General features: G+C 45.0%; 1 protein-coding gene across 1 annotated transcript in view; it reads left to right on the forward strand.

Annotated features, from left to right (window-relative positions):
* Positions 1-21,936, forward strand: part of POC5 (POC5 centriolar protein) — a 295,101-nt gene that overhangs the window by 39,070 nt on the left and 234,095 nt on the right. The window lies entirely within an intron of this gene.

The raw sequence follows: 21,936 nt of genomic DNA on the forward strand, positions 1-21,936 counted from the left end.
TATTTTTCTCAGGGAGAAATCGTCAGTCAATTACTTCCCAAGAGGAGTGGAGACATCTTATTTCTCCAACATTGGTGTGTCCGGTCCACGGCGTCATCCTTACTTGTGGGAATATCTCTTCCCCAACAGGAAATGGCAAAGAGTCCCAGCAAAGCTGGCCATATAGTCCCTCCTAGGCTCCGCCCACCCCAGTCATTCTCTTTGCCGTTGCACAGGCAACATCTCCACGGAGATGGTTAAGAGTTTTTTGGTGTTTTTTTCTTTCTGTTGAGATGAAGTAACTTCAGTTGGGGGAAACAGTTAGCAGACTTTTCTGCTTAAGGTATGACTAGCCATATTTCTAACAAGACCATGTAATGCTGGAAGGCTGTCATTTCCCCTCATGGGGACCTGTAAGCCATTTTCTTAGTCAAGCAAACAGAATAAAGGGCTTAATATGGGCTATAAAACTGGTAGACACTTTTATGGGCTAAATCGATTGCTTTATTTGGGCATTTTATACATGTTTATGCTGATAATTCACATTTATAAACTTGGGGAACGTTTTTTAACGGCAGGCACTATGTTAGACACCTTTTCCAGTCAGGGAGGGCCTTCCCAGTTGTAGGCTGAGCCTCATTTTCGTGCCATTACTGCGCAGTTGTTTTTGAGAGCAAGACATGCAGATGCATGTGTGAGGATCTGAAAGTAGCTGGAAAAGTTTCTAGAAGGCGTCACTTGGTATCGTATTCCCCTCTGGGCTTGGTTAGGTCACAGCAAAGGCTATAGCTGGGACTGTATAGGGGTTAAATTTGTAAACGGCTCCGGTTCCATTATTTTATGGATAATTGGTAATTTTTGAACAATTCCTTCATACTTTTTCACATATTCTGTAATAAAGTGTTTTCTGTTTAAAATTTAAAGAGACAGTAACGGTTTTGTTTTAAAACGTTTTTTGTGCTTTATTGACAAGTTTAAACCTGTTTAACATGTCTGTGCCTTCGGATAAGCTATGTTCTATATGTATGAAAGCCAATGTGTCTCCCCATTTAAATTTGTGTGATAATTGTGCCATAGCGTCCAAACAAAGTAAGGACAGTACTGCCACAGATAATGAAATTGCCCAAGATGATTCCTCAGATGAGGGGAGTAAACATGATACTACATCATCCCCTACTGTGTCTACACCAGTTTTGCCCACGCAGGAGGCCCCTAGTACATCTAGCGCGCCAATGCTTATTACCATGCAACAATTGACGGCTGTAATGGATAACTCCATAGCAAATATTTTATCCAAAATGCCTACATATCAGAGAAAGCGCGATTGCTCTGTTTTAAACACTGAAGAGCAGGAGGGCGCTGATGATAATTGTTCTGTCATACCCTCACACCAATCTGAAGTGGCCATGAGGGAGGTTTTGTCAGATGGGGAAATTTCAGATTCAGGAAAAATTTCTCAACAAGCTGAACCTGATGTTGTGACATTTAAATTTAAATTAGAACATCTCTGCGCACTGCTTAAGGAGGTGTTATCTACTCTGGATGATTGTGACAACTTGGTCATTCCAGAGAAATTATGTAAGATGGACAAGTTCCTAGAGGTTCCGGTGCACCCCAACGCTTTTCCTATACCCAAGAGGGTGGCGGACATAGTGAATAAGGAGTGGGAAAAGCCCGGCATACCTTTTGTCCCCCCCCCCTATATTTAAGAAATTATTTCCTATGGTCGACCCCAGAAAGGACTTATGGCAGACAGTCCCTAAGGTCGAGGGGGCAGTTTCTACTCTAAACAAGCGCACTACTATTCCTATCGAGGATAGTTGTGCTTTCAAAGATCCTATGGATAAAAAATTGGAGGGTTTGCTTAAAAAGATTTTTGTACAGCAAGGTTACCTTCTACAACCCATTTCGTGCATTATTCCTGTCACTACAGCAGCGTGGTTCTGGTTCGAGGAACTAGAAAAGTCGCTCAGTAGAGAGACTCCATATGAGGAGGTTATGGACAGAGTTCACGCACTTAAGTTGGCTAACTCTTTTATTTTAGATGCCGCTTTGCAATTAGCTAGATTAGCGGCGAAAAATTCAGGGTTTGCAATCGTGGCGCGCAGAGCGCTTTGGCTAAAGTCTTGGTCAGCGGATGTGTCATCCAAGACAAAATTGCTTAACATCCCTTTCAAAGGTAAAACTCTATTTGGACCAGAATTGAAAGAGATTATCTCAGACATCACTGGGGGAAAGGGCCACGCACTTCCACAAGATAGGCCTTTCAAGGCCAAGAATAAGTCTAATTTTCGTTCCTTTCGCAATTTCAGGAACGGACCGGCCTCTAATTCTGCATCCTCTAAGCAAGAGGGTAATGCCTCACAACCCAAACCAGCCTGGAAACCAATGCAAGGCTGGAACAAGGGTAAGCAGGCCAAGAAGCCTGCTGCTGCTAACAAAACAGCATGAAGGAGTAGCCCCCGATCCGGGACCGGATCTAGTAGGGGGCAGACTCTCTCTCTTTGCTCAGGCTTGGGCAAGAGATGTTCAGGATCCCTGGGCACTAGAAATAGTTTCTCAGGGTTATCTTCTGGAATTCAGGGAACTACCCCCAAGGGGAAGGTTCCACACGTCTCACTTATCCTTAAACCAAATAAAGAGACAGGCGTTCTTACATTGTGTAGAAGACCTGTTTAAAGATGGGAGTGATACACCCAGTTCCATTAAAGGAACAAGGAATGGGATTTTATTCAAATCTGTTCGTAGTTCCCAAAAAAGAGGGAACTTTCAGACCAATTTTGGATTTGAAGATCCTAAACAAATTTCTCAGGGTACCATCGTTCAAGATGGAAACCATTCGAACGATTCTACCCACTATCCAGGAAGGTCAATTTATGACTACCGTGGATCTAAAGGATGCGTACCTACATATTCCTATCCACAAAGAACATCATCAGTTCCTAAGGTTCGCCTTTCTGGACAAACATTACCAGTTTGTGGCCCTCCCATTCGGGTTAGCCACTGCTCCAAGGATTTTCACAAAGGTACTAGGGTCCCTTCTAGTGGTTCTAAGACCGAGGGGCATTGCAGTAGTACCTTACTTGGACGACATTCTAATACAAGCGTCGTCCCTGTCAAAAGCAAAGGCTCATACAGACATCGTTCTGGCCTTTCTCAGATCACACGGATGGAAGGTGAACATAGAAAAAAGTTCTCTGTCTCCGTCAACAAGAGTTCCCTTCTTGGGAACAATAATAGATTCCTTAGAAATGAGGATTTTTCTGACAGAGGTCAGAAAGTCAAAACTTCTAAGCACTTGTCAAGTTCTTCATTCTGTTCCACGTCCTTCCATAGCGCAGTGCATGGAAGTAGTAGGGTTGATGGTTGCAGTAATGGACATAGTTCCTTTTGCAAGAATTAATCTAAGACCATTACAACTGTGCATGCTCAAACAGTGGAATGGGGACTATACAGACTTGTCTCCAATGATTCAGGTAGATCAGAAGACCAGAGATTCACTCCGTTGGTGGCTGACCCTGGACCATCTATCCCAGGGAATGAGCTTCCGCAGACCAGAGTGGGTCATTGTCACGACCGACGCCAGTCTAGTGGGCTGGGGCGCGGTCTGGGAATCCCTGAAAGCTCAGGGACTATGGTCTCGGGAAGAGTCTCTTCTCCCGATAAACATTCTGGAACTAAGAGCGATCTTCAATGCTCTCAGGGCTTGGCCTCAGCTAGCAAAGGCCAGATTCATAAGATTCCAATCAGACAACATGACGACCGTTGCGTATATCAATCATCAGGGGGGGAACAAGGAGTTCCCTGGCGATGAAAGAAGTGACTAAAATAATTCAATGGGCGGAGGATCACTCCTGCCACCTATCTGCGATCCACATCCCAGGTGTGGAAAACTGGGAAGCGGATTATCTGAGTCGTCAGACATTCCATCCGGGGGAGTGGGAACTCCACCCGGAGATCTTGGCCAACTAACTCAATTATGGGGCATTCCGGACATGGATCTGATGGCGTCTCGTCAGAACTTCAAGGTTCCTTGCTACGGGTCCAGATCCAGGAATCCCAAGGCGACTCTAGTAGATGCACTAGTGGCACCTTGGACCTTCAACCTAGCTTATGTATTTCCACCGTTTCCTCTCATTCCCAGGCTGGTAGCCAGGATCAAACAGGAGAGGGCCTCGGTGATCTTGATAGCTCCTGCGTGGCCACGCAGGACTTGGTATGCAGACCTGGTGAATATGTCATCGGTTCCACCATGGAAGCTACCTTTGAGACAGGACCTTCTTGTTCAGGGTCCATTCGAACATCCAAATCTGGTCTCCCTCCAGCTGACGGCTTGGAGATTGAACGCTTGATTCTATCAAAGCGTGGGTTTTCAGATTCTGTGATAGATACTCTGGTTCAGGCCAGAAAACCGGTAACTAGAAAGATTTACCATAAAATATGGAAAAGATATATCTGTTGGTGTGAATCCAAAGGATTCCCATGGAATAAGATAAAAATTCCTAAGATTCTCTCCTTTCTACAAGAAGGTTTGGAGAAAGGATTATCTGCAAGTTCTCTAAAGGGACAGATCTCTGCTTTATCTGTCTTACTACACAAAAGACTGGCAGCTGTGCCAGATGTTCAAGCATTTGTTCAGGCTCTGGTTAGGATCAAGCCTGTTTACAGACCTTTGACTCCTCCCTGGAGTCTAAATCTAGTTCTTTCAGTTCTTCAAGGGGTTCCGTTTGAACCTTTACATTCCATAGATATTAAGTTACTATCTTGGAAAGTTTTGTTTTTGGTTGCTATTTCTTCTGCTAGAAGAGTTTCAGAGTTATCTGCTCTGCAGTGTTCTCCGCCCTATCTGGTGTTCCATGCAGATAAGGTGGTTTTGCGTACTAAGCCTGGTTTTCTTCCAAAGGTTGTTTCTAACAAGAATATTAACCAGGAGATAGTTGTACCTTCTTTATGTCCGAATCCAGTTTCAAAGAAGGAACGTTTGTTACACAATTTGGACGTAGTCCGTGCTCTAAAATTCTATTTAGAGGCTACAAAAGATTTCAGACAAACATCTTCTTTGTTTGTTGTCTATTCTGGTAAAAGGAGAGGTCAAAAAGCGACTTCTACCTCTCTTTCCTTTTGGCTTAAAAGCATCATCCGATTGGCTTATGAGACTGCTGGACGGCAGCCTCCTGAAAGAATCACAGCTCACTCCACTAGGGCTGTGGCTTCCACATGGGCCTTCAAGAACAAGGCTTCTGTTGACCAGATATGTAAGGCAGCGACTTGGTCTTCACTGCACACTTTTGCCAAATTTTACAAATTTGATACTTTTGCAAGCCGTGGTGCCTTCCGTTTAGGTAACCTGATTTGCTCCCTCCCTTCATCCGTGTCCTAAAGCTTTGGTATTGGTTCCCACAAGTAAGGATGACGCCGTGGACCGGACACACCAATGTTGGAGAAAACAGAATTTATGCTTACCTGATAAATTACTTTCTCCAACGGTGTGTCCGGTCCACGGCCCGCCCTGGTTTTTTAATCAGGTCTGATGAATTATTTTCTCTAACTACAGTCACCACGGTACCATATGGTTTCTCCTATATTTTTCCTCCTGTCCGTCGGTCGAATGACTGGGGTGGGCGGAGCCTAGGAGGGACTATATGGCCAGCTTTGCTGGGACTCTTTGCCATTTCCTGTTGGGGAAGAGATATTCCCACAAGTAAGGATGACGCCGTGGACCGGACACACCGTTGGAGAAAGTAATTTATCAGGTAAGCATAAATTCTGTTTTTTCTGCACTGATGATGATCTTAGCAAACGTTATCTAAGATCCTGCTGGTTCCCACAGAGCAGTTGAAGGTAGTGTAAAGAAATATCTTCAGTGTGGAGAACCGTGTCCTGCTACAAGCAGCATTGAGGTATGTTCAGTCATTTGTTTCTGGGGAGACTTGATACATCAGAACAGGCTGACATTATTCCCTATCTGGGGAGGGGTAAGCGGCATGCACTATATTTATGGAAATGGTGTACCTGAAATTCCCTTTTAAATTGATTGCTTGATGCAAACATTATTTCTTCTATAAGGTACGACGAGTCCACGGATTCATCCTTGTGGGATATTATCCTCCTGCTAACAGGAAGTGGCAAAGAGCACCACAGCAGAGCTGTCTATATAGCTCCTCCCTTAGCTCCACCCCCCCAGTCATTCTCTTTGCCTACTCTAAGTACTAGGAAGGGTAAAGTGAAAGAGGTGATGAAATATTAGTTTTTAATTTCTTCAAGCAAGAGTTTGTTGTTTTAAATGGTACCGGTGTGTACTATTTACTCTCAGGCAGCAGATGGATGAATACTTCTGCCTGGAGGATGATGATCTTAGCATTTGTAACTAAGATCCAGTGCTGTTCACACAAAGGCTGAGGAGTACAAGAAACTTCAGTGTGAGGAACGTTTTCATGCTATACAGCAGTGAGGTATGTTCAGTCGTTTTTTCTGGAGAGACTGTGGTATTTCAGAAAGGCTGACAGTATCCCCACGAGGGTAAGGGTAAGCAGTAATCCTAAGAGCTAATAAGAAGGGCATTACTAAGCTTGCATAAGGGGCTAATTACAAAAATGGTTGACACTGAGTTTTGAATGTTTGTGGGCAAACGTTTTATGAACTGGGAGTGCTGTTAACGTTTTGTGGGCAATAACGTTTTTTGGGCAACTTTATTGAGGGTACACTTGGCTTATTTTTTGGGTCTCAGAACCCACATGGCTAGTTTAAAACCGCTCTGGTGCGGTTCTTTGAGGCTGTAGAGACATCGAGTGAGATGAGCGGGGCCTATTTTCGCTCCTCAGATGCGCAGTTATTTTTACGCAGCAAGCTGTAACTCCTGAGGGCCCTGGTGGATGTTTTGGGCCAAATCGAAGCTTTAACCCCATATTTACTATCCTTGAGGGCAGGTAGGGCCACAGCAGGGCTGTGGCAAGGTGCTGGGGGTGTTTCTTTCCGGATTTAGGCCTAATTTCAATCCGGTTTGCACATTAAAGGGTTAAATGTTAAATTTCCTTGTGGGGCAATCTTAACTACATATATTTTGTCTGCTTGCAAAAATTTGAAAAATTTGGTTCATTTTAAAGCAGTTTTGAAGAACGTGTATGCTTTTTTTTCTCTTAAAGGCGCAGTACCGTTTTTTAAGATTGTTATTTTTTTCACTAAATAAAGTGTTTTCATGCTTGTTTATAGTCATTACTAGCCTGTTCAACATGTCTGACATTGAGGAAAGTCAATGTTCAATATGTTTAGAAGCCATTGTGGAACCTCCACTTAGAATGTGTCCCTCATGCACTGAAAGGTCAATAAATTGCAAAGAACATATTTTAGCTACTAAAAGTATGTCGCAGGATGATTCTCAGTCAGAAGGGAATCGGGTTATGCCATCTAATTCTCCCCAAGTGTCACAACCATTAACGCCCGTTCAAGTGACGCCAAGTACTTCTAGTGCATCTAATTATTTCACCCTGCAAGATATGGCCGCAGTTATGAATACTACCCTCACAGAGGTTTTATCTAAGCTGCCTGGGTTGCAGGGGAAGCGCAGTAGGTCTGGTGTGAGAGTAAATGCTGAGCCCTCTGACGCTTTATTAGCCATCTCCGATGTACCCTCGCAATGTTCTGAATTGGGGGTGAGGGAATTGCTGTCTGATGGAAAGCTTTCTGATTCAGGAAAGATGTTTCCTCAAACAGACTCAGATATGACAGCTTTTAAGCTTAAGCTAGAACACCTCCGCTTGTTGCTCAGGGAGGTTTTAGCGACTCTGGATGATTGTGACCCTATTGTAATGTAAAATGGATAGATATCTAGAGGTTCCTTCTTACACTAAGGTTTTTCCGGTCCCTAATAGGATTTCGGACATTGTTGCTAAGGAGTGGGATAGACCAGGTATTCCGTTCTCTCCCCCTCCTACTTTTAAGAAAATGTTTCCCATATCTGACACCATTCGGGATTTGTGGCAGACGGTCCCTAAGGTGGAGGGAGCTATTTCTACCCTGGCTAAGCGTACAACTATACCTATTGAGGACAGTTGTGCTTTCAAAGATCCTATGGATAAAAAATTAGAGGGTCTCCTAAAGAAAATATTTGTTCATCAGGGTTTTCTTCTCCAACCTATAGCGTGCATTGTTCCTGTAACTACTGCAGCGTCCTTTTGGTTCAAGGCTCTAGAGGAGGCTCTTAAGGTTGAGACCCTATTAGATGATATTCTGGATAGAATTAGGGCTCTCAAGCTAGCTAATTCTTTCATTACAGATGCCGCTTTTCAACTGGCTAAATTAGCGGCAAAGAATTCAGGTTTTGCCATTTTAGCGCGTAGAGTGTTATGGCTTAAGTCCTGGTCTGCTGATGTGTCAGCAAAATCTAAACGTTTAGCTATTCCTTTCAAGGGTTAGACCCTATTCGGGCCTGAACTGAAAGAGATAATTTCCGACATCACTGGAGGAAAAGGCCATGCCCTTCCTCAGGATAAGACAAATAAGATGAGGACCAAACAAAATAATTTTCGTTCCTTTCGAAACTTCAAAGGTGGTCCCCCTACCTCCTCCCCTGCCGCAAAGCAGGAGGGGAATTTTGCTCAATCCAAGTCAGTCTGGAGACCTAACCAGACCTGGAATAAGGGTAAACAGGCCAAGAAGCCCGCTGCTGCCACCAAGACAGCATTAAGGGGCAGCCCCCGATCCAGGACCGGATCTAGTAGGGGGCAGACTTTCTCTTTGCTCAGGCTTGGGCAAGAGATGTTCAGGACTCCTGGGCTTTAGAAATCGTGACCCAGGGGTATCTTTTAGACTTCAAAGATTCTCCTCCAAGGGGGAAATTTCATCTTTCACGGTTGTCTGTAAGCCAGACAAAAAAAAAGAGGCGTTCTTACGCTGTGTAGAAGACCTATACAGGGAGTGCAGAATTATTAGGCAAATGAGTATTTTGACCACATCATCCTCTTTATGCATGTTGTCTTACTCCAAGCTGTATATGCTCGAAAGCCTACTACCAATTAAGCATATTAGGTGATGTGCATCTCTGTAATGAGAAGGGGTGTGGTCTAATGACATCAACACCCTATATCAGGTGTGCATAATTATTAGGCAACTTCCTTTCCTTTGGCAAAATGGGTCAAAAGAAGGACTTGACAGGCTCAGAAAAGTCAAAAATAGTGAGATATCTTGCAGAGGGATGCAGCACTCTTAAAATTGCAAAGCTTCTGAAGCGTGATCATCGAACAATCAAGCGTTTCATTCAAAATAGTCAACAGGGTCGCAAGAAGCGTGTGGAAAAACCAAGGCGCAAAATAACTGCCCATGAACTGAGAAAAGTCAAGCGTGCAGCTGCCAAGATGCCACTTGCCACCAGTTTGGCCATATTTCAGAGCTGCAACATCACTGGAGTGCCCAAAAGCACAAGATGTGCAATACTCAGAGACATGGCCAAGGTAAGAAAGGCTGAAAGACGACCACCACTGAACAAGACACACAAGCTGAAACGTCAAGACTGGGCCAAGAAATATCTCAAGACTGATTATTCTAAGGTTTTATGGACTGATGAAATGAGAGTGAGTCTTGATGGGCCAGATGGATGGGCCCGTGGCTGGATTGGTAAAGGGCAGAGAGCTCCAGTCTGACTCAGACGCCAGCAAGGTGGAGGTGGAGAATTGGTTTGGGCTGGTATCATCAAAGATGAGCTTGTGGGGCCTTTTCGGGTTGAGGATGGAGTCAAGCTCAACTCCCAGTCCTACTGCCAGTTTCTGGAAGACACCTTCTTCAAGCAGTGGTACAGGAAGAAGTCTGCATCCTTCAAGAAAAACATGATTTTCATGCAGGACAATGCTCCATCACATGCGTCCAAGTACTCCACAGCGTGGCTGGCAAGAAAGGGTATAAAAGAAGAAAATCTAATGAAATGGCCTCCTTGTTCACCTGATCTGAACCCCATTGAGAACCTGTGGTCCATCATCAAATGTGAGATTTACAAGGAGGGAAAACAGTACACCTCTCTGAACAGTGTCTGGGAGGCTGTGGTTGCTGCTGCATGCAATGTTGATGGTGAACAGATCAAAACACTGACAGAATCCATGGATGGCAGGCTTTTGAGTGTCCTTGCAAAGAAAGGTGGCTATATTGGTCACTGATTTGTTTTTGTTTTGTTTTTGAATGTCAGAAATGTATATTTGTGAATGTTGAGATGTTATATTAGTTTCACTGGTAAAAATAAATAATTGAAATGGGTATATATTTGTTTTTTGTTAAGTTGCCTAATAATTATGCACAGTAATAGTCACCTGCACACACAGATATCCCCCTAAAATAGCTATAACTAAAAACAAACTAAAAACTACTTCCAAAACTATTCAGCTTTGATATTAATTAGTTTTTTTGGGTTCATTGAGAACATGGTTGTTGTTCAATAATAAAATTAATCCTCAAAAATACAACTTGCCTAATAATTCTGCACTCCCTGTATACTATGGGTGTAATCTGCCCAGTTCCAAAAGCAGAACAGGGGCAAGGGTTTTACTCCAATCTGTTCGTGGTTCCCAAAAAAGAGGGAACCTTCAGACCGATTTTAGATCTCAAGATCCTAAACAAATTTCTCAGAGTCCCATCCTTCAAGATGGAGACCATTTGGACTATTTTACCAATGATCCATGTGGCAAACCTAGCCACTTCTGGACTATAACATAAGAAAGGTTGTCTATAGGCTGTATATTGTGCTATGTAGATGTGACAGACCCTTCTGTCAGCACTGAAAGAGTTAACTGTGTTCAGCTATTGTGCACTGTCATTAATGTTATTGATACACAGTCCATTGTTTAATCAACCTCAGAGAGCAGACCCTAGATGATAAGGAAAGCCAAGTGTGTGTCTGTGTTTAAATTGTTATCAGCTTGAGCAAGGTATTCTATTGTATCATGTAAAAGGGCGTGTTCCCTCCATTCAATGTACAACAGTCTTTCAACCCCCCTTCTGGGGGGGGTCAGACCTGCATAAATACTGGGCATATGAGCCTTAATAAAAGTCATTCTGTTTAAAAACCTGAAAACTGGCTGGGTTGTGAATTGCTGATTCCCTATGCAGGACATTGTTCCCTGGTGTTAACCCTTGGTATCCGGTTGGTACCGTTACAATTGGTGGCAAGCGACGGAATGAACCTTATCGCCCAGAAGAGCAACTACACAAGCCAGTAACCTCAGGAAGAGGGGGATTACTACAATACTGACTAAGATGGAAGGAGTACCAGGGACCGAAGTGAATGGAGATGGATTATTCTAAGCTAAAGAGACAAACGTAAAAGGAACTGCTAGAAGCCAGGGGAAAGATAGGCAGCAGCAAACCCAAGGCTATATTAATTGCTGAGCTGATGGAGGGAGACAGAGCTCGCAGCGCTACGCCTCCAGCAGCCATGGAGGAGACCCTATACCAGAGGGAAATGAGGACCAGGCTGGAATTTTTACCCCAACCTGTACCACGGGATATGCTATCCGTGGTAATGGCAGATGTGCAGGAGTACGTGATGGCACACAGTCCGCGGAATGCATCCTCCCGAGCAGAATCCATTTTGGACGCACTCAGCAACCCAGTAAGACCCAAAATCCCATACCATGCATTTAAAATGTTTTGTGAGGAGAAGGATGAGATTGATGGGTATTTACAGGATTTTGAGAGACTGTGCGAGTTACATGATTTGGAGCAGTCCGTATGGGTGCCGGTGCTAGCAGGCAAGCTAGCCGGTAGGGCAGCGGAAGCGTATCGCGCTGTACCCAGGGAGGACAGCAAGGATTACGCTAAAGTGAAGAGAGCGATCTTGGAAAGATATGCCATTACCTCAGAGGCATACCGGCGCAAGTTTAGAGGCCTGCGCAAGCCAGAAAGAGATTCCCATGCAGAGTGGGCCCACAAGCTGGATCAAGCATCTCAGGGGTGGATACAGGCCAGCCAAGCTACCACCATGGAAGAATTGCGACAACTGATGCTGTTGGAGCAATTCTTTAACGGCTTGTCCCCAGAAGCCCAAGAATGGGTGAGAGATCGAAAACCCCTCACCTTAACCGAAGCAGCCAGATTAGCAGACCAGCATTTTGATGCCAGGAGGCACCATGGACTACAGCCTAACAACGGACGGGCTAATATACAATGCCACACCTGCAAGCAGTGGGGACATATGGCACGTGAGTGCACCCAAAATCGGAGCAGACAAGCTTGGAACCAGGTCAGACAGAACCTGGCCCCAAGGGCGGCTGCTCACCATTACCAAACGGAGCCAGCCGCTCATGAGGTGTTGAGCACCCAAGCCGAGGAACCCCTGGGAATTCTGCATGAGGTGATGTCGGTCCAGGGACTTCGGGATTCGGGAGCTACTTTAACCCTGATAGCTCCCCATTTGGTGCCGGATACAGCACCCACTGGCGGATCCGTGGCAGTACGAGGGGCAGGGGGAGCAGTATACCGATTGCCCACTGCTAGAGTGGAGTACAGACCCCCAGTCACCCCAGCAGCTGCCAGTTACCAACCCCCGGCGCACCGCTATACCACACGGCCTCCGGCCACGAACTACCCTCAGAGAGCCCGGTTCAATTCGCGGGGCTACTCACAACCTATTCGGTGCTTTGGATGTAAGCAACTAGGGCACAAAAGACCAGAGTGTCCCCTAAACGCAGCGAATCAAGCACAGTCCTGGAGAAGACCCGCTGGCGGAATCCCACATAATCCTCAGCCTGTGGCCCGCTACGTAGAGGCGCCAGAATGCTGGGGCAGCCTACATGAAGCAGACCCCGTGCAAGCTGCCCACCGGAATAACCGGCAACGGGTTAAAGTGAATGGGAAGGAGGTCAGTTGTCTACGGGATACTGGTGCTACCATGACCTTGCTTCAAGAGAACTTGGTGCCTGAGAAACAGCACACTGGAGACACTGTGGCTGTGAGGGTAGCAGGGGGCACTGTGTTCCGCCTACCTGTTGCCAGGGTACATTTGGATTGGGGAGTGGGCGCTAGACTTGTGAATGTGGGGGTCAAGAAGGACTTACCTGCTGATGTTCTCCTTGGAAATGACTTGGCCCCCCTTGTTTCTGCCTATGCTCCCATGGATCCCGCTGATGTTAACCCTGTGACTACCCAAGCCCAGTCCCTCCGGGAAGAGACGCTTCCATGTTTGGGGTGGGGGCAGTACTGAGCCAAGTTGGAGCAGATGGCGGAGAACACCCCGTAGCTTACTTGAGCCGTAAGTTGTTGCCCCGGACATCCCCAAGCCGATCCGTTGGGATCAGACTGTGTATGCCGGCTTGGTTCTGGGGGAGCATTGTGGCAAACCTAGCCACTTCTGGACTATAACATAAGAAAGGTTGTCTATAGGCTGTATATTGTGCTATGTAGATGTGACAGACCCTTCTGTCAGCACTGAAAGAGTTAACTGTGTTCAGCTATTGTGCACTGTCATTAATGTTATTGATACACAGTCCATTGTTTAATCAACCTCAGAGAGCAGACCCTAGATGATAAGGAAAGCCAAGTGTGTGTCTGTGTTTAAATTGTTATCAGCTTGAGCAAGGTATTCTATTGTATCATGTAAAAGGGCGTGTTCCCTCCATTCAATGTACAACAGTCTTTCAACCCCCCTTCTGGGGGGGGGTCAGACCTGCATAAATACTGGGCATATGAGCCTTAATAAAAGTCATTCTGTTTAAAAACCTGAAAACTGGCTGGGTTGTGAATTGCTGATTCCCTATGCAGGACATTGTTCCCTGGTGTTAACCCTTGGTATCCGGTTGGTACCGTTACAATCCAGGAGGGTCAATATATGACCACCGTGGATTTGAAGGATGCGTATCTTCACATTCCTATCCACAAAGATCATCACCAGTTCCTCAGGTTCGCCTTCCTCGACAAGCATTACCAGTTTGTGGCTCTTCCCTTCGGGTTGGCCACAGCTCCCAGAATTTTCACAAAAGTGTTAGGGTCCCTTTTGGCGGTTCTAAGGCCGCGGGGCATAGCAGTGACACCTTATCTGGACGATATCTTAATTCAGGCGTCAACTTACCAAATATCTCACACGGACATCGTGTTGGCTTTTCTAAGATCTCACGGGTGGAAGGTGAACGTAAAAGAGTTAACTTATCCCTCTCACAAGAGTTCCATGCCAGGGAACTCTGATAGATTCGGTAAACATGAAACCTTTTCTGACGGAGGTCAGAATATCAAAGTTCTTAACCACCTGCCGAGCACTTCATTCCATTCCTCGGCCGTCAGTGGCTCAGTGTATGGAGGTAATTGGACTAATGGTAGCGGCAATGGACATAGTTCAGTTTGCTCGCTAGCATCTCAGACTACTGCAACTATGCATGCTCAGACAGTGGAATGGGGATTATGCAAATTTATCTCCTCAGATAAATCTGGATCAAGAGACCAGAGACTCTCTTCTTTGGTGGTTGTCACAGGATCATCTGTCCCAGGGAATGTGTTTCCAGCCAGCCCGCATGGGTCATAGTGACGACGGACGCCAGCCTATTGGGCTGGGGTGCAGTCTGGAATTCCCTGAAAGTACAGGGTGTGTGGACTCAGGAGAAGGCTATCCTTCCAATAAATATTCTAGAACTGAGAGCGATATTCAACGCGCTTCAGGCGTGGCCTCAGCTGGCTTCGGCCAGATTCATAAGATTCCAGTCGGACAATATCACAACTGTAGCATATATCAATCATCAGGGGGGGAACAAAGAGTTCTCTAGCGATGATAGAGGTTTCCAAAATAATTTGATGGGCAGAGACTCACTCTTGCCATCTATCAGTAATCTATATCCCAGGAGTGGAGAACTGGGAAGCAGATTTTCTAAGTCGTCAGACTTTTCATCCGTAGGAGTGGGAGCTTCATCCGGAGGTGTTTGCACAATTGATTCATCAATGGGGCACACCAGAATTGGATCTGATGGCATCTCGTCAGAATGCCAAACTTCCTTGTTACGGGTCCAGATCAAGGGATCCCCAAACAGTACTGATAGATGCTCTAGCAGTACCTTGGTCGTTCAACCTGGCTTATGTGTTTCCACCATTTCCTCTCCTTCCTCGTCTGATTGCCAGAATCAAACAGGAGAGGGCTTCAGTGATTTTGATAGCACCTGCGTGGCCACGCAGGACTTGGTATGCAGACCTGGTGGAAATGTCATCTCTACCACCATGGACACTGCCACTGAGACAGGACCTTCTCATTCAAGGTCCATTCCAGCATCCAAATCTAGTTTCTCTGCGGCTGACTGCCTGGAGATTGAACGCTTGATTTTTATCTAAGCGGGGATTCTCTGAGTCGGTCATAGATACCTTGATTCAGGCTCGAAAGCCTGTCGCTAGGAAAATTTACCATAAGATATGGCGTAAATATCTTTATTTCTCCTGTTAAGTGTAGTCAGTCCACGGGTCATCCATTACTTATGGCATTATATCTCCTCCCTAACAGGAAGTGCAAGAGGATCACCCAAGCAGAGCTGCTATATAGCTCCTCCCCTCTACGTCATACCCAGTCATTCTCTTGCACCTAACTAATAGATAGGACGTGTGAGAGGACTGTGGTTGTTAAACTTAGTTTTTATTTCTTCAATCAAAAGTTTGTTATTTTAAACAGCACCGGAGTGTGTTGTTTTTTCTCAGGCAGCATTAGAAGAAGAATCTACCTGAGTTTCTGTATGATCTTAGCGGTCGTAACTAAGATCCACTTGCTGTTCTCGGCCATTCTGAGGAGTGAGGTAACTTCAGAACAGGGGACAGCGGGCAGGGTTCACCTGCAAGGAGGTATGTTGCAGTATATTATTTTCTAAGGAATGGAATTGACTGAGAAAATACTGCTAATACCGATGTAATGTAAGTGCAGCCTTAAATGCAGTAGTAGCGACTGGTATCAGGCTGATATGTATGTATGTTTACACTGAGGTATTTCTGGGGAATGGAACTTCACTAAGAAAATACTGTATACATTTAAGTTATATTTGAGCCTCCACTGCAGTGAAAGCGACTAGCAGCAGGCTTATTAATAACATTTCATAAATTTATTTTTAAAACGTTTACTGGCATGTTAATCGTTTTTTTCTGAGGTACTTGGTGATAAAACTTTATGGGCATGATTTTTACCACATGGCTGTCGTTTGTTTCTGAATAAAATCAGTTTACTGAGCTTCCCCACTGTTGTAATATGAGTGGGAGGGGCCTATTTTAGCGCTTTATTGCGCAGTAAAAATTCAGTCACAGTCTTCCTATTTCTTCCTCCATGATCCAGGACGTCTCTACAGAGCCCAGGGGTCTCCAAAACTAGTTTTGAGGGAGGTAATCACTCACAGCAGACCTGTGAGAGTGTGTTTTGACTGTGATAAAAACGTTTATATTAAATTGTTATCCGTTTTTGGGTACTAAGGGGTTAATCATCCATTTGCTGGTGGGTGCAATCCTTTGCTAACTTAATGCATTTACTGTGAAAATTTGGTTGCTATAACTAATTTGGTTCATTGTTATTTCAACTGTGACAGTTTTTTGTGCTTCTTAAAGGCACAGTAACGTTTTTTATATTGCTTGTAAATTTATTTCAAAAGTATTTTCCAAGCTTGCTAGTCTCATTGCTAGTTTGTTTAAACATGTCTGACATAGATGAATCTCTTTGTTCAATATGTTTAAAGGCCAATGTGGAGCCCAATAGAAATTTGTGTACTAATTGCATTGATGCTACTTTAAATAAAAGCCAATCTGTACATGTAAAGAAAATTTCACCAGACAACGAGGGGGAAGTTATGCCGACTAACTCTCCTCACGTGTCAGTACCTACGCCTCCCGCTCAGGAGGTGCGTGATATTGTGGCGCCAAGTACATCAGGGCGGCCCTTACAAATCACTTTGCAGGACATGGCTAATGTTATGACTGAAGTACTATCTAAATTGCCAGAATTTAGGGGTAAACGCGATCACTCTGGGGTAAGAACAGAGTGCGCTGATAATAATAGAGCCATGTCTGATACTGCGTCACAATTTGCAGAACATGAGGACGGAGAGCTTCATTCTGTGGGTGACGGATCTGATCCAAGTAAACTGGACTCAGACATTTCAAATTTTAAATTTAAGCTTGAGAACCTCCGTGTATTACTAGGGGAGGTATTAGCGGCTCTGAATGATTGTAACACGGTTGCAATTCCAGAGAAATTATGTAGGCTGGATAGATACTATGCGGTACCGGTGTGTACTGACGTTTTTCCTATACCTAAGAGGCTTACAGAAATTATTAACAAGGAGTGGGATAGACCCGGTGTGCCTTTTTCACCCCCTCCTATATTTAGAAAAATGTTTCCAATAGACGCCACCACACGGGACTTATGGCAGACGGTCCCTAAGGTGGAGGGAGCAGTTTCTACTCTGGCTAAGCGCACCACTATCCCGGTGGAGGATAGCTGTGCCTTTTCAGATCCAATGGATAAAAAGTTAGAGGGTTACCTTAAGAAAATGTTTGTTCAACAAGGTTTTATATTACAACCCCTTGCATGCATTGCGCCTGTCACGGCTGCGGCGGCATTCTGGTTTGAGTCTCTGGAAGAGACCATTAGCTCAGCTCCATTGGATGAGATTATAGACAAGCTTAAAGTCCTTAAGCTAGCTAATTCATTTATTTCTGATGCCGTAGTACACTTAACTAAGCTTACGGCTAAGAACTCCGGATTCGCCATTCAAGCGCGTAGAGCGCTGTGGCTTAAATCCTGGTCAGCCGATGTGACTTCTAAATCTAAATTGCTTAACATACCTTTCAAAGGGCAGACATTATTCGGGCCCGGTTTGATAGAAATTATCGCTGACATTGCTGGAGGTAAGGGCCATGCCCTGCCTCAAGACAGGGCCAAACCAAAGGCTAAACAGTCTAATTTTCGTGCCTTTCGTAACTTCAAGGCAGGAGCAGCATCAACTTCCTCCGCTCCAAGACAGGAAGGAACTGTTGCTCGCTACAGACAGGGCTGGAAACCTAACCAGTCCTGGAACAAGGGCAAGCAGGCCAGGAAGCCTGCTGCTGCCCCTAAGACAGCATGAAGTGAGGGCCCCCGATCCGGAAACGGATCTAGTGGGGGGCAGACTTTCTCTCTTCGCCCAGGCTTGGGCAAGAGATGTCCAGGATCCCTGGGCGTTAGAGATCATATCTCAGGGATATCTTCTGGACTTCAAAGCTTCTCCTCCAAAAGGGAGATTTCATCTTTCAAGGTTGTCAGCAAACCAGATAAAGAAAGAGGCGTTTCTACGCTGTGTACAAGACCTTTTACTAATGGGAGTGATCCACCCAGTTCCGCGGTCGGAACAAGGACAAGGGTTTTACTCAAATCTGTTTGTGGTTCCCAAAAAAGAGGGAACCTTCAGACCAATCTTGGACTTAAAGATCCTAAACAAATTCCTAAGAGTTCCATCGTTCAAAATGGAAACTATTCGGACCATCTTACCTATGATCCAAAAGGGTCAGTACATGACCACAGTGGATTTAAAGGATGCCTACCTTCACATACCGATTCACAAGGATCATTACCGGTATCTAAGGTTTGCCTTCCTAAACAGGCATTACCAGTTTGTAGCTCTTCCCTTCGGGTTAGCTACAGCTCCAAGAATCTTTACAAAGGTTCTGGGCTCTCTTCTGGCGGTACTAAGACCGCGAGGAATAGCGGTAGCTCCGTACCTAGACGACATTCTGATACAAGCGTCAAGTTTCCAAACTGCCAAGTCTCATACAGAGTTAGTTCTGGCATTTCTAAGGTCGCATGGGTGGAAGGTGAACGTAGAGTTCCCTTCTTGGGGACTCTTATAGATTCTGTAGAAATGAAAATTTATCTGACAGAGGACAGGTTATCAAAACTTCTAAATGCTTGCCGTGTCCTTCATTCCATTCAACACCCGTCAGTGGCTCAGTGCATGGAGGTAATCGGCTTAATGGTAGCGGCAATGGACATAGTACCTTTTGCACGCCTGCATCTCAGACCGCTGCAATTGTGCATGCTAAGTCAGTGGAATGGGGATTACTCAGATTTGTCCCCTATGCTAAATCTGGATCAAGAGACCAGAGATTCTCTTCTATGGTGGCTTTCTCGGCCACATCTGTCCAGGGGGATGCCCTTCAGCAGGCAAGATTGGACGATTGTAACAACAGACGCCAGCCTGCTAGGTTGGGGCACTGTCTGGAATTCCCTGAAGGCTCAGGGATCATGGACTCAGGAGGAGAGACTCCTTCCAATAAACATTCTGGAATTAAGAGCAGTTTTCAATGCCCTTCTGGCTTGGCCTCAGTTAGCAACTCTGAGGTTCATCAGGTTTCAGTCGGACAACATCACGACTGTGGCTTACATCAACCATCAGGGAGGGACAAGGAGTTCCCTAGCGATGATGGAAGTCTCAAAGATAATTCGCTGGGCAGAGTCTCACTCTTGCCACCTGTCAGCGATCCACATACCAGGCATGGAGAACTGGGAGGCGGATTTCTTAAGTCGCCAGACTTTTCATCCGGGGGAGTGGGAACTTCATCCGGAGGTGTTTGCCCAACTGCTTCAGCATTGGGGCAAACCAGATCTGGATCTCATGGCGTCTCGCCAGAACGCCAAGCTTCCTTGTTACGGATCCAGGTCCAGGGACCCGGGAGCGGTACTGATAGATGCTCTGACAGCACCTTGGGTCTTCAACATGGCTTATGTGTTTCCACCCTTCCCGATGCTTCCTCGATTGATTGCCAGGATCAAACAGGAGAGAGCATCGATAATTCTAATAGCGCCTGCGTGGCCACGCAGGACCTGGTATGCAGATCTAGTGGACATGTCGTCTTGTCCACCTTGGTCTCTGCCTCTGAGACAGGACCTTCTGATTCAGGGTCCTTTCAAACATCCAAATCTAATTTCTCTGAGGCTGACTGCATGGAGATTGAACGCTTGATTCTATCAAAGCGGGGATTCTCGGAGTCAGTGATTGATACCTTAATACAGGCTAGGAAACCTGTTACCAGGAAAATTTACCATAAAATATGGCGTAAATACTTACATTGGTGCGAATCCAAGTGTTACTCATGGAGTAAGGTTAGGATTCCTAGGATATTGTCTTTTCTACAAGAAGGTTTAGAAAAGGGTTTATCTGCTAGTTCGTTAAAGGGACAGATCTCAGCTCTGTCTATCCTTTTACACAAACGTCTGTCAGAAGTTCCAGACGTTCAGGCCTTTTGTCAGGCTTTGGCTAGGATTAAGCCTGTGTTTAAGACTGTTGCTCCGCCGTGGAGCTTAATCTTAGTTCTTAACGTTCTGCAAGGTGTTCCGTTTGAACCCCTTCATTCCATTGATATCAAGCTGTTATCTTGGAAAGTTCTGTTTTTAATGGCTATTTCCTCGGCTCGAAGAGTCTCTGAGTTATCGGCCTTACATTGTGATTCTCCTTATCTGATTTTTCATTCAGACAAGGTAGTTCTGCGTACTAAACCTGGGTTCTTACCTAAGGTAGTCACTAACAGGAATATCAATCAAGAGATTGTTGTTCCATCATTGTGCCCTAACCCTTCTTCAAAGAAGGAAGGACTTCTGCACAATCTAGACGTCGTCCGTGCCCTGAAATTTTATTTGCAGGCAACTAAGGATTTTCGTCAAACTTCTTCCCTGTTTGTCGTTTATTCTGGACAAAGGAGAGGTCAAAAAGCTTCGGCTACCTCTCTCTCTTTTTGGCTTCGTAGCATAATACGTTTAGCATATGAGACTGCTGGACAGCAGCCTCCTGAAAGGATTACAGCTCATTCTACTAGAGCTGTGGCTTCCACTTGGGCCTTTAAGAATGAGGCCTCTGTTGAACAGATTTGCAAGGCTGCAACTTGGTCTTCACTTCATACTTTTTCAAAATTTTACAAATTTGACACTTTTGCTTCTTCGGAGGCTGTTTTTGGGAGAAAGGTTCTACAGGCAGTGGTTCCTTCCGTGTAAAGATCCTGCCTTTCCCTCCCGTCATCCGTGTACTTTTAGCTTTGGTATTGGTATCCCATAAGTAATGGATGACCCGTGGACTGACTACACTTAACAGGAGAAAACATAATTTATGCTTACCTGATAAATTCCTTTCTCCTGTAGTGTAGTCAGTCCACGGCCCGCCCTGTTGTTTACGGCAGGTCTAAAATTTTTTATCTTAAACTCCAGTCACCACTGCAACCTATAGTTTCTCCTTTCTCGTTTGGTTTCGGTCGAATGACTGGGTATGACGTAGAGGGGAGGAGCTATATAGCAGCTCTGCTTGGGTGATCCTCTTGCACTTCCTGTTAGGGAGGAGATATAATCCCATAAGTAATGGATGACCCGTGGACTGACTACACTAAAGGAGAAAGGAATTTATCAGGTAAGCATAAATTATGTTTTGTGTGAATCCAAAGGCTACTCATGGAGTAAGATCAGGATTCCTAGGATTTTGTCCTTTCTCCAAGAAGGATTGGAGAAAGGTTTATCAGCTAGTTCCTTAAAGGGACAGATATCTGCTTTGTCAATTTTACCGCACAAGCGTCTGTCAGATGTTCCACACGTTCAGTCGTTTTGTCAGGCTTTGGTTAGAATTAAGCCTGTGTTTAAACCTGTTGCTCCGCCATGGAGTTTGAATTTAGTTCTTAAAGTTCTTCAAGGGGTTCCGTTAGAAGCTTAATATCTATGGAATGCATAGGTTCAATCTTGGAAAGTTCTGTTTTTAGTTGCTATCTCTTCGGCTCGAAGAGTTTCTGAACTATTTGCATTGCAATGTGACTCGCCTTATCTTGTTTTCCATTCTGATAAGGTGTTTTTGCGTACCAAACCTGGATTCCTTCCTAAGGTTGTTACTAATAAGAATATTAATCAGGAAATTGTTGTTCCTTCCCTGTGTCCTAATCCTTCCTCTAAGAAGGAGCGTCTGTTGCACAACTTGGACGTGGTTCGTGCTTTGAAGTTTTACTTGCAAGCGACCAAAGATTTCCGTC

Source organism: Bombina bombina, chromosome 2 (genome assembly GCF_027579735.1).
Source record: "Bombina bombina isolate aBomBom1 chromosome 2, aBomBom1.pri, whole genome shotgun sequence".
NCBI lineage: Eukaryota > Metazoa > Chordata > Amphibia > Anura > Bombinatoridae > Bombina > Bombina bombina.